Source organism: Protopterus annectens, chromosome 9.part0 (assembly GCF_019279795.1).
Source record: "Protopterus annectens isolate FY-2018-M chromosome 9.part0, PAN1.0, whole genome shotgun sequence".
Lineage (NCBI taxonomy): Eukaryota > Metazoa > Chordata > Ceratodontiformes > Protopteridae > Protopterus > Protopterus annectens.
The window spans coordinates 417,990,532-418,003,561 of NC_056743.1; positions in this window are offsets into that span (position 1 = coordinate 417,990,532).

Below are 13,030 nucleotides of genomic sequence, written 5' to 3' on the forward strand. Positions count from 1 at the left end.
AGACCATTTGCAAAGGGTCAGAGAGGTAGTGAAAATATGTGGTTCAAAAAATCACAAAGGTCTTACCAAGATACACAAAGGTAGTAATTCCCCTAGAGGCAGAGGAGCAAATGACGGAAGATGCTGCCCTTGCGGCAGAGGAGTCCCGCAGAATCAGGGCTCCAGAGAATCTTTCTTTGGCAGACCCTTTCAGCGCTCCTGAAGGAGTGCCCGACTGCCTCTGGAGGCAGTTGAGGGATGACTGTCAATGCACCTAGAAACCTGGCAAGAGATAACCAAAGACAAATGGGTGCAGGACATAATATGCAGGGGACACATCATTCCTTTCTCTTTCCCCATTCCCATAAACAAATCCATTCCAGACATTCCACCCAGTGAAGAGGAACCAGCAACGTTAGAAATTCAAAAGTTATTAAGAAAGAATCATCCAAGAAGTCCCCACAGACCAGAGAGGATTCAGAACTTACTAGAGATTCTTTTTAGTTCCAAAGAAAATGGGACTGGAGACCAATCTTGGATCTCAGCAAACTAAACAAGTCAGTGAAGGAGACCAAGTTCTGGATGGTGACACTGCAGTCGATACTTCCATTCCTGGAAAAAAAAAAATGGATGTGCTCTATAGACCTTCAGGATGCGTACTACTACTACCTAATTGAAAGATGATCGAGAATGTTCTTGTACTTCTGGCTAGGTGCCAGTCACTTCCATCTTTGAGTTATGCCTTTTGGTCTCACTACAGCCCCAAGAGTGCTCACCAAATGCAAAGCAATAATGGCAGCTCATATGAAACGCTGAGGATTCCGGGTGTTTTCTTATCTGGATGACTGGCTCATAACTGCCCCGACCAGGCATCTTCTGCTACAAGTCAGGGACTATACACTTCAACTTTGCTCTTCCATAGGCATTATCATAAATTATGACACATCTGCTCTAGACCCCTCTGAAAACTTAATATTTATAGGAGCAGACATGGATACAACCACGCTGATAACAAGACTCCCTCACGACATGATCTTTATCTTCATGTGAGATTGTTACTCAAGAAGACTCGAGCCAGCAGTGCAAAGCAAGTGCTACAGGTTCTGGGGAAGATGGCAGCATCTATCGTACTTATTTCTCTAGCTCTACATATGAAGATACTAAAGTGGTTACTTTCCACACAGTGGGCGATCCTGGAATTACCAGTGTTGCACAAGATTCTCATAACCAATTCTTGCAAAAAGGATCTCAAGTGTTGGATTCACTCTACTTCAGTATCTCAAGGCCGTCCCTTTATCCCCCTTTACCCCAAGTCACGGTGACCACGGACGCTTCCCAAATGGGGGAGGAATTATCAGGGGAGGACGATCCAAGGCACCTGGCAGGAACACGAGGCACACTTGCACATAAATATCCTAGAGATGAGAGCAGTGCTTTTGGCGTTGCAGGCATTTCAGGACACACTGCCTCTAGGAACTATACCAGTTCAGTTAGACAATACATCGATAGTCTGGTACATAAACAAACAAGGAGGAACCAGATCTTACCCCCTTTGTTGAGGAGCTCTAAGGGTTTGGCAATGACAACGTACTCCCAACTGTTTTCTGATTGCAGTGCACATCCCAGGGAAATCCAACTTGATTGCAGACAAATTGAGCAGGGCCCTATTATGACTGCACGAGTGGCCCCGTCAGTCAGAAAGTAGCGGAAAAGATTTTCCAAAAATGGGGCCAGCCTTGCTGCTGTTTTCCCTTCACCCACCAATACTAAATGCAGCAACTACTTTGCTCTAATCTCAAGGGATGCACTTGTTCACAATTGGCCTGCAGGACTCCTGTATGCTTTCCTTCCAATTCTGCTGATTCCCAAGTTATTACAGAAAGCAACACTGTTGGAGACCTCAGTAATCCTTATTGCACCCTATTGGCTTCATCAAATGTGGTTTCCCTTCCTACAGTCTCCTCTTAAGTACAAACCATGGATTCTGGACCCTGCTCCAAACTACTGTGACCCATCCATCGGGGAATGGGACATCCCAGGCTTTATAGCCTCAAGTTGACAGCTTGGCCGCTCCAGTTCTCTTGATTGCTAGGTTTCCTCTCCTTTCCTCTCCAGTTAAAGATAGCTTGTTGTCCTTCCATAAAATGTCTATACGAAGGTTATACAAGAGAAAATGGAATAGGTTTGTAATATGGGCGAGTGATAACCAAATAGATCCCTTTTCTGGGCCCATACATTCTTTACTGGAATTTCTAGCAAAGCTTTTTCATGAAGCTGTGGCTGTTTCTACTGTTAAAGGCCAACTAGCAGCAATCTCAAATTTTCATGTAGGAGAGAACCGTTCTATGATCATGTCGCACAAACTCTAAAGCCTTTTTGAAAGGAACAATAGTTATTAGATGCCCATACAAGAATCCAACTCCTCTCTGGGATCTGAATTTCATTTTAACATACATCACTTGTTCCTCCTTTGAACCTTCGGCCACATGCAATCTAAAGTTTCTGTCTTGGAAAACACTCTCTTTAGTGGCCATTACCTCACCAGAAGAGTCTGTTGCAAACCTTGTCTACCAAGCCCCCTTACCTGGTTTTTCATAAGGACAGAGTTTCTTTACTCACTAATCCTTCATTTCTTCCATTGGTTGTGTCAGAAAGTAACCTAAATCAATCTGTTGAGTCACCATTGTTGTTCCCCAATTACTTTGTATAACTTGAGGACTAATCCAGGCCTTCCTTTTTGGAGATGGTTCCCCTGCACCCCAGTGGCAGGAGTGTGCAGTTAGAACTTGTCTGAAGACTACAGGAACAGGGCTCAGTTTTGAGATTTTTTACTGGTTAATTGGGTTGTTTCAGCTTTTCCCAGTTAGGGGTCGCCACAGCGGAACTCTGGTCCGCTTATTGGCAGTAGATTTTTATGGTGTCGAGGTGCCAGCTCAATGCCCAACCTTCAATGAAGGCACACCCATTCACGCATGTCTTTCGAATGCTACTCGACCATGGGGAGGACATGCAGACTCCACACAGAAGGCGCTCCAGCCGAGAATCGAACGGGAGAACCTCTTGTTGTGAGGCGACAACGCTACTGCTGCACCTGGGTAATTTGTTTAAAAGCCTTTTCTGATTGCTTGTAGTCATCTAAAGCTGTTTCAAGTGTATTTTTTACTGTTTTTGTCTTATCTTTTCAAAAAAAAAAAATGTCCTTGTTTCCCACCTTTCTAAGCTAGTATAGTCCAGTTTTCAGGCTAGTGCTGAATTCAGAGCTGTTACAACTTTCTGAGTTGCCCATACCTTACTTGGATAGAAGGAGGTTTCTCTGTTCACCTGTGAGAGAGGGAGCTTTGAGCAGCCATCTGTCCCTGGATCTAATATTGTAAAAATAATATATATATATCCTATCCACAATATATACATTTATGTTTGAACATCCTTCAAGCAAACATTTGAAAAATAAATAAAAATAATACATATTGGGATATGAAAATAAATATGTAACCCACGATTTACAAGTGTTTGAGAATGTACAAATGTGGAACCTGTAAATTTTGTAGGTACATTAATGAAGGACCTTATGTATTGGTGTCTAATTATATTAAGATACTGGGGTGCTTTGGTAGGTGTAGTTGCAACACACAAAAGTTGGTATATATTGCCACTTGTGTTAGCTGCAGTGCATTCTAAGTGGGTAAAACCAGAGGGCAATAAAAAACAAGGAGACACACAATGCACTATATATGCATAGCATACATTGTGTGGATTTTAAGAAATTCATTTTTTTTCATTATTGACAGGGTGACACAACTTGAGAGGGGTGGGGATGAAAGGATGAAGGTAGAGTTATTAGAATAAAATGGCAAATAATTCTTGATGCAACAACCCCACCGGGTTTGAATGAATACATTTCTTTAAAAACAGTTTTAAAAGATAGGTTTAATAGGATATAGTATAAATAGTGGGTTACACATTTATTTTCGTATCCCAATATGTATTATTTTATTTATTTTTCAAATGTTTGAAGGATGTTCAAACATAAATGTATATATTGTGGATAGGATATATATATATATATATTTTTTTTACAATATTAGATCTGGGTAATATTGTTCTATTGTGAGTGGACAAATTCTGTGTTCATAATTTACCTGATAATTATTTATTTATTTATTTAAATCAATGCACATTTTCTATTGGTTGTTCAGGTGATTGATTGACTAATGCATGGTATGGTTGTTGTTCACTTACTCTGATGATGTCATGTGTAATGGTGAAAGCGCTTAGCAAGTGAATTTGTACGTATTTTAATTAAACTCGTGCTTTGGACGTGGTTCATTTTTGTCATTTACCAGTTCTGTACCCTGTGGGTATTTTCTTTGTGGACTCTATAGTCAGGCACACTGACGTCCCACTCACTAGGCTGGACAAGGAGAAGGTTACTGTTAGCTGCCTGTCGGGAGCCAGAATCCGCCACATAACGCAAGCACTCAGGTCACTCCAGAACAAGTACAAATATGACTCTGTCATTGTTCATGTTGGTGTGAATGACCTGAGACATACCTCCCTGGACTACATAAAAAGAGACATGGAAGAGCTCTCCGATCCTGTAGCCCAGGCAGGTATGACCCTGAGTAGCATCTTGCCCTCACCAAGAATGATACCGCAGTATAAACAAATAATGATCAATGTCAACAATTGGCTAAGCTTCTGGTGTCATTCAAAGGGGATCCAGTGTCTGTCAGCCTGGGACGACATGCTCGATGAGCCTCATTGTTTCGCAAGAGACGGCTTGCACCTGTCACCCCTAGGCTTTCGAATACTGGCCAAGGCTCTTGCTGCCCCCATAGTGCCTTTTTTAGGCAAGGCTCAAAAGTCAAACCCACCTCCATAAACAGCACAAATAAAAAAATGAGGGTTATGCTACTCAACGCCAGGAGTTTAAATCTCAAAATGCACGCGCTCCTCAGTATGGAGAACGTCGACATCTGTGCATTAACTGAAACCTGGTTGAAGGCTCCACAGAGCACCCCAGCACTACCAGGCTACAACTCATACCACACATTTCCGCCACAGAACATGGACTGAAACACAAAAGGAGGGGGTGTATCCATATTCATCAAGGATACCTACACCTCCAGGTTAGTGGCGCAGCATGATACCTCTGAGATCATCCATGTGCAACTATCATCGGGCAAATCTGCAATGCAAATTGTGGCCTGCTACAGATCACCCTGCATGACCCAGGACCATCACTCCGCCTTTCTGGAGACGCTGGAAAACATGAAGGTCCTACCGAATACCCTGATATTGGGCGATTTCAATTACCCTACCAATAACTGGAAAAACTACTCCAATACAAACTCCTAGGTCCAGCGCTTCCTGGAATTTATCAACTCAAATGCCCTGGATCAGCTGGTAAACTCCCCTACCAGAGGTGAAAACATATTGGACATAGTCATCACCAACATGGGTGACGGGTGTTCTGCACCGGAGGTCAACCCGTCACTGGTTAGATCAGACCATAAACTAATAATCACTCTGGATGTCCACACACACCACCACCCCCAACCAAGGAAACCACAGTGAAAACCTTTTCTATAGGAAACTTCACCGTACTTAAGACAGAGGTATAAGTTTCGCAGCTCCCACGCTAAAGGATAAGTGTCCATGATGCAGAAACCTTTACAAATGCACTCTATGAGCACTTCTGGTTGACTTCTTCGAGACAGTTACCAAGGCCATAGATGATGGGAAGGTGGTTCACGCAACCTACCTTGACCTCGCCAAGGCTTTTGACATCATTCCCCACTCGGGAATTATAGAAAAACTCACCAGCCTGAACATAAACCCCTACGTCACGAGATGGGTTGCCAACTGGCTTACAGACGGAACTCGCACGGTAAGAATAGCAGGCTCCAGGTCCAACTCTAAACCAGTCACAAGTGGTGTCAGACAAGGCTCGGGCCTGGGACCCCTACTGTTCGGCATATACTTCTCAGAAGTACAGGCAAACACAGGAGGACTATGACTAATCAAGTTTGCCGATGACTGCAAACAGGGAGCCATAATTGACTCTCCGGCTGACATGGACATTCTCCAAAAGGGCCTTACTGAGACAGACACCTGGTGACAAAGTGATGGTCTCAAGCTAAATGCCAAAAAATGCATAGTCATCCCTTTTGAGAAAAACAAAACACCCATGAATTACCACATAGGTGGCAGCCCCCTTAATACAGAAGAAGGTAGTAAGAGATCTGGGGACTCAGGTAGATGGTAATCTCTCCTTTGACAATCATATTGCCAAAGTAGTTAGGAAATCTTACTATGTAGCCCATCTAATTACTAAAAGATTTGCATCTAGAAATGGAAGTTATAGTGCCCCTCTACTCGTCACTCATCAGACCCATCATAGAGTACAATGCCCCATTTGGGAAGTACCTCACAAGACACTTCCAACAGCTGGAAAGACCACAAAAGTACCTCACCAAGAGGATTACTGGCCTCAAACATATGTCCTATGCAGCCCGACGGAAAAACGTACTCAGTGGCATATCGCTTACTCAGAGGTGATCTCTGCCTAACTTACAAAGCCATGTCCAATACAGAATTGATGGACATGCTCCACCTAAAGAAATCCAAGTCGCTGTGAGCCACTCGCTCTAGTGAGCTAAACTTCACCACAACAATAAATAGAACATGCTGGAGGGATAGATTCCTGTCAGAGACTCCCCATGCTTTGGAACAAAATTCCTAACTACATTAGGCAGAGCCCCTCACTAATACTCTTCAAGAGAAACCTTGACGAGTGGATGGGTAACAGAAAATACACCCCTAGGATCACTTCATTGGCTCTCTTTTGACAGAGGCTTAGTTAATTAATCAGTGGGGCGGTTAAAGGTGACACACTCTGGCTAGGCTTATAAATGCCCTCGGCCAGATAGCTTAGTACCTACCTATGAACCAGAACAAAGGCGAATACTCGTTGCATCTTCTGGCCGTATGTAGACAACTATGTTTTTACTTGCACAGAACTTCAGTTGTTAGGAAATCGGATCAACTTTTCAAATCCTACTGTGAGATTAGAAAAGGTCACCTGATCTGAAAGTTTACCTTGTCTAGATGGCACCTTTTGTATATCCTACATCTAATCTACACTTCTAAAAACAGGTCTCTTCCCTCTTGTGTTAAAGCACACTCTACCAGCTTTCCAAGCAAGGTTACCATGGGAAGATATCTGTGCTGCAGCTACGTGGGCAAAACCGCATACCTTTATTACTCATTACAGACTGGATATGACATCCAAGAGTAGAGCTTCTTTTGGTTCTGTGGAATATTCTCATATGAGCCACCCAAGAATTGGGTTGTTTGGGATGTGGTCCCATCAGTGGGAATAAAGGTGAAATTGATATTACATAAAGAAGTTACTTACCATTAACATTCCATGTGTCTTGTCTATCTTTACCTTTATTCTCACAACCCACCCTCCATGCCCCCTTCCAGATCTCCTGGGAGACAGAGTGGATATTGAGTCCTGGATCTCCATAGCCTCAGAAATACTAAACTTGACCTTTAATAAGCATAACTACTGTGTACGTTATTCCATGTAATAGACATTTTTGCTCTTTTATAATTTCTGGGTGGGCAGACAAGATCTTAAGAAGGTGGGGACCTGCATTATGGGTAGGGAGGGATGCCCACGAGCTTTGCTAAAGTCCTCAAGCTTTTGTAAATGCCGAGACTGATCCGACCCATCAGTGAGATTAAGGGTTAAGATAGACAACAGAAATGGAACGTTATAGTAAGTACACAACTTTTTTCTCTTAAACATCCCTTTAAAGAGCACTCCACTGGATCCATGGCTACTTCTGCATTTTTTCAGTCTAGAATGTCCATGGATGATACATGTGCAGCAGCAGCTTAGGCTACTCCCTATACCTTTGTCACTCATTACATGTTGGATCTGGTCTCCAGAGGTAGGGTATCCTTTGATTCTATGGTGCTCAGGAATATCCTTCCTTGAGTCCATATTGGACATAGGTAGCTAGGGACGCTGTCCCACTTGTTGAGGATAGAATGAATATTGACAACATCAGATAAAAAAGTTATGTACTTACCATAATGTTCCATCTGTGTTCTCTATCTTTCTTCCTCAACTCCCCTCCCACAAACCCTCATCCTATGGCTTCTGGAAGAACGAGTGTTTACAAGGTCTTGATATACTTATTTTTGTATATGACTTCTGGATGTGGCTTTTCCATGACTCTCAAATCTTCCTACTCTAATGTAGCAGCAAGCAAGATCTGAGGTAATTTGGTAGGTGCATTGCGGGTAAGGGAGAAGCTCAAGGGATTTGGTGCCTCCGAGCTTTAGGAACGACAGAGTCTGATCTGATGGGTTGGATCTCAACCCACTTGTTGAGGAAGAATGAAGATGGACAACACAGATGGAACATTATGGTAAGTACATAACTTTTTGAACTGCTGATGACTTCAAGCGACTATTGAGGACTTTGGAAATACTAAGGTACATCTATTTATTTATTTTACTTTTGTTTACCAGGGAGTTCCAACTGGACAGAGCTGTCCGTTTTCAGCGGAGGCCCGGGGAGAAAAGCTGCAGAACAATTGCTAACATGCTATATACATAAGACATTTACATGAGGACTGTGGTTTACACATTCAGTTATAAAAATATAGCAGATATCATCTTCTTTTGGCTGCTCCTGTTAGGGGTCGCCACAGCAGGTCAACTGTTTCCATTTCTTCCTGTCCTCTGCATCTTGCTCTGTCACACCAACCACCTGCATGTCCTCTCACCACATCCATAAACCTAATCTTAGGCCTCCCTCTTTTCCTGTTACCTGGCAGCTTCATCCTTAGCATCTTTTTCCCAATATACTCTGCATCCCTCCTCAGCACATGTCCAAACCAATGTAATCTTGCCTCACTGGCTTTGTCTCCAAACCTTCCAACCTGGGCTGACCCTCTAATATACTTATTCCTAATCCTGTCCATCCTCTTCACACCCAGTGCCAATTTTAACATCTTCAACTCTGCCACGTCAAGTTCTGAATCCTGCCTTTTTGTCAATGCCACTGTCTCCAGTCCATGTAACCTAGCTGGTCTCACTACCCTCTTGTAGACCTTCCCTTTCACTCTTACTGGTACTCGTCTGTCACAAATCACTCCTGATACTCTCCTCCACCCACTCTATCCTGCCTGTACTCTCTTCTTCACCTCTCTTCCACAATCACCATTACTCTGAACTGTTGATCCCAAGTACTTAAACTCATCCACCTTCACCACCTCTACTCCCTGCATCCTCACCATTCCTCTATCTTCCCTCTCATTCACACATATATATTCTGTCTTAGTCCTGCTGACCTTAACATATGATTGCATAACATATTTACATAAGCATAGAGATTTAGACATACAATTAAAAGTATAGTAGGTAGTAACATATGATGGTTGTTGCATGACAGATTTTTATTTTTCTAAAACAGTGTTGTGCAGAAAACTCTGTTACGCGCACTACTGGTTAATTTGAAGTGCGTTTGCCAGAGGATGAAATGATGACCTCTGAGTTGGTTGAATTATGAATCCCCGGGGTGGGTGGGAGGGTAATGAGGCAGTAGGATTTAAAATGTTAAATAAGGAGTAGAGTTGGGAGCAATACACTAGGTGACGGGAAGAGTTTGAACTGCTGCTGTCTTTCGGATGGCTGACCACAAGTCTTGCACGTCATGTGGGAATGCTTAAGAGCCATTAAGGCTTAACTCTGGAAGAGTGGTAAGTAGGACTTGGGGGGGGGGGGGGCAACGATTAGGACAGTGACATGATATACTAGATGTATGGATGGGGGATGAAATGCAAAGGAGCATGCTACAGAAAATGGGTACAGTTGGGTAAAGTGGATTTAATGAAAGGAGCCAAGAAGAGAACAGTGGTCATACTTATGAAAGGAGTGAAGTGGGGGAGGGGTATTAAGAGGTTTGTTGGTTCAGAAAGGTGTAGTTGTAATATCCTGTCCTGTACCAAATATAGATATTAGAGAAGTGTTGGAGTGTATGGAAGCTGTGAATAAGAATACGAAGGAAGGGAATAGGGCAGAATGGTGGAATTTTTAATTTCTGCTATGACTGCAACTTGACAGGATATTTGAAAATTGAGTATGTTATGGTAAAAATAAGATGGCTTTGGAGGAGGCTAAGGTGAACTATGACTGACTAATATTTGGTGAAAGAGATAAATGGAGGCAAGAGAAGAGATTTACATTCAACATGCAGGAATTTAGGCAGGGGAGGAGGCTAGTTGGGTATAGAGGAGGGTGTGAACTGGAAGAGGTTTGGATGCTTGAGCAGAATGTATCTGACTATGGTGTGGTAGTTAAAGAATAGAAATGTGGCATTGAGAAAGATGTACGATTGAATTATAGCAATTAAAATAAGGGATTTAGAATTAACCAAGTGAAGTGGAAATTGCTAGAACAGGGGGTGGTGAGGGATGTAATAAGTAGAAAGAAAAAAGATGGAATGTGAAATGGAGTGGAATTAAGGTAGCTTGTAATGCTGCAGACTTAATGAGGTACACAGACAGGATAATTAGAAATAGAAAAGATAAAGTTTTGGGGTCCAAAGAGGTATGATTGGGAATGGATGAGCAGAGCTTAGGATTTACAAGGTGAGCTTGTGGGTTTAGAAGAAGGGCAGATAAAAGCACTGATAGAAGAGGAACTGCATTGTGGAGGTGCAGGTTAGGTTGGTGATATAAAAAGTTGAAGGAGTAAAAGAACAAATATGGATTTTAGGGATATGAACAGAAGAGGAAGTGGATGAGTATCAATGGAGAAACTGAGGTTTGTTTTGCAATAAGTTAGTAAGGATAGAGTGGTTTATTGAGTGAAAAGTGCAGAGAGGCGGTAGATGTTAAAATCATGAAGGGAGGAAAAACAGATGACCCAGACAGCTTCCCAGTCAAATTCTGCAAAGTGGAAGGGCTTGGAAGTTGGTCACATGGTGCTGAATCTATTTGTGTTGACATTGGAAGGAAGGAGAGGTCATAGTTTTATATAAAGGAGATTGGAACATGGAAGACCTGTGAACATATAGGGGACAGTACTATTGTACTGTGCAGTTGACAAGTTATTGGTGAGAATCTTCAGGGGCAACCTACAGAGATTACTCCCATCATAAGTGAGGCTAGAAGAAATGGAATTTAAGAGGTTATCTCTGGACTGTTGCAAACTTTTAATGAATTTTGTAGGGGTGGAAAGGTGGAGAACAGCATTGGTAGTCCTAATCAAAGTGAGAAAAAAAAATTGATTCTGTTAGTTTGGAGTTCTTATTTAGAAAGCATGACCAAGTATTGTAGGTGAATACTTTATGCAGGGAATACGAACCCTATTCCAGCAGCCAAATCTGGCATTTAACATTAATGGAGAGAAATGATCTATGAATCTAGTTAGGAGAAGCCTAGTTCCATGATGCAGAGGGATGGAGAGCTGACTGCTGCCCAAATGACCAGGGTTGAGTTACTGGATCCATCCCTGGAGGAGACTAACCAGGATGGGAGAGGAATGAAGGGACATGACCCACTTACCTCTCCTTGGGGGAAGGAAGGGTTTACATGCAGTCTGATGCAAACAGGGCAATGCAGTCTGTATAGTGGAGACTGGAGACCGCACCATTTGTACTGCTTGGGGGGAGGGGCTGCTTGACAAAATGCTTCTTGCAGAATTGAGGGAATAATTTGTGTGGTCAGCTCATTGCACTCCTTTCCCTGGTACCTCCTCAGGTACACATGTAGTTAGGTCCAGGGAGGAAGATAAAAAAAAACTTAAAACAACCCCTAATATGGCAGCAACAGTGATGACCCTTGTCATGTGTTTCTTTACAGATAGAGAGAATAAATGGGCTGATAGACCAAGAGAGGGTCTGACATACTGTGGGATCAAAAATTGCAAAAAAAAAAAAAAAAAAATGAGACGCTACAATTATGTCTCCTGTTAACTGGCCTATTTCTTTTGGTTATGGAGATGTTCGCCCAGTAACTGAAGAAAGCTGATTGATAGCCAACACATTAAGACCCATCTCCTCAGCTGACTGCATGCTCCAGGTAAAGGATGTAGATTGTATATTTCCGCAAAATTCTGCAAGTGTGCAAGTGAGTTCTATAAGAGGTAATCTGGGACCACCTTACTTAAATGGATGGATAGATACTTAGGAGTGAAGGTTTATACTCGTGTTCAAGATAAAGGAAGGAAAAACAGAAAAGAGTTAAGAGGGAAGACTGGAACGAAAACCACTAAAATGGTCATTGAAAGTAGAAGCCTTATGGGGGTACTGTCAGATGATCCAAGTGCTGGTCACCTTGCTTGGGTTGTATCTCTTATTGCACATTCCACTGAATCCAGTGGATGAGTGAAATATGGAAAGGAAAGGGAGGGGGTGAGATTAAGCCGTGAGGATGGGTATGGCGATGCCAAAATATAGATGACATGTGGGCACTACAAACCTTCATCAAAGGCTAAGAGGAGTGAAAATGGGAAATTAAGATGGCAGAAATAGGACGGTAGGAGAAAGAGGGAAAACTAGAGATGGGTAGGGTAGAAAGAAAAACAAGTAAGTGTTGGGTAAATAAGGACAGAAGCAGAGATGTACTCATTGTAGGATAACAAATTTGAAGAAATATTGTGTATAAATCAGTAAATGGCCTTGAAGGGTCATTTGAGGAGATGGGAGGCAACAGAAGTATAAAGGACATTTTGGAGAAAAACTAGAGAAGTGAGTTAAGCAAGCCGCACTGTCTGTTTAAAGGAGATTGGCTGTTATACAGTGTAGTAAGTAAATCAAAAGAACGGCAGTTCTAAAAGCACCAATAAACAATATAAAAGAATGCCTCGGACCACGGTCTTCTCCTGTTGTGTATATAGCAGAAAATCCATGGAACGCCAATAAAATTAACGCTTTTATTCACCAATAAATATAAAACACACGCGTTTTCGTCCTACATACAGGACTTCATCAGACAAACATTATTTAATTCTAAATCAATTTAAA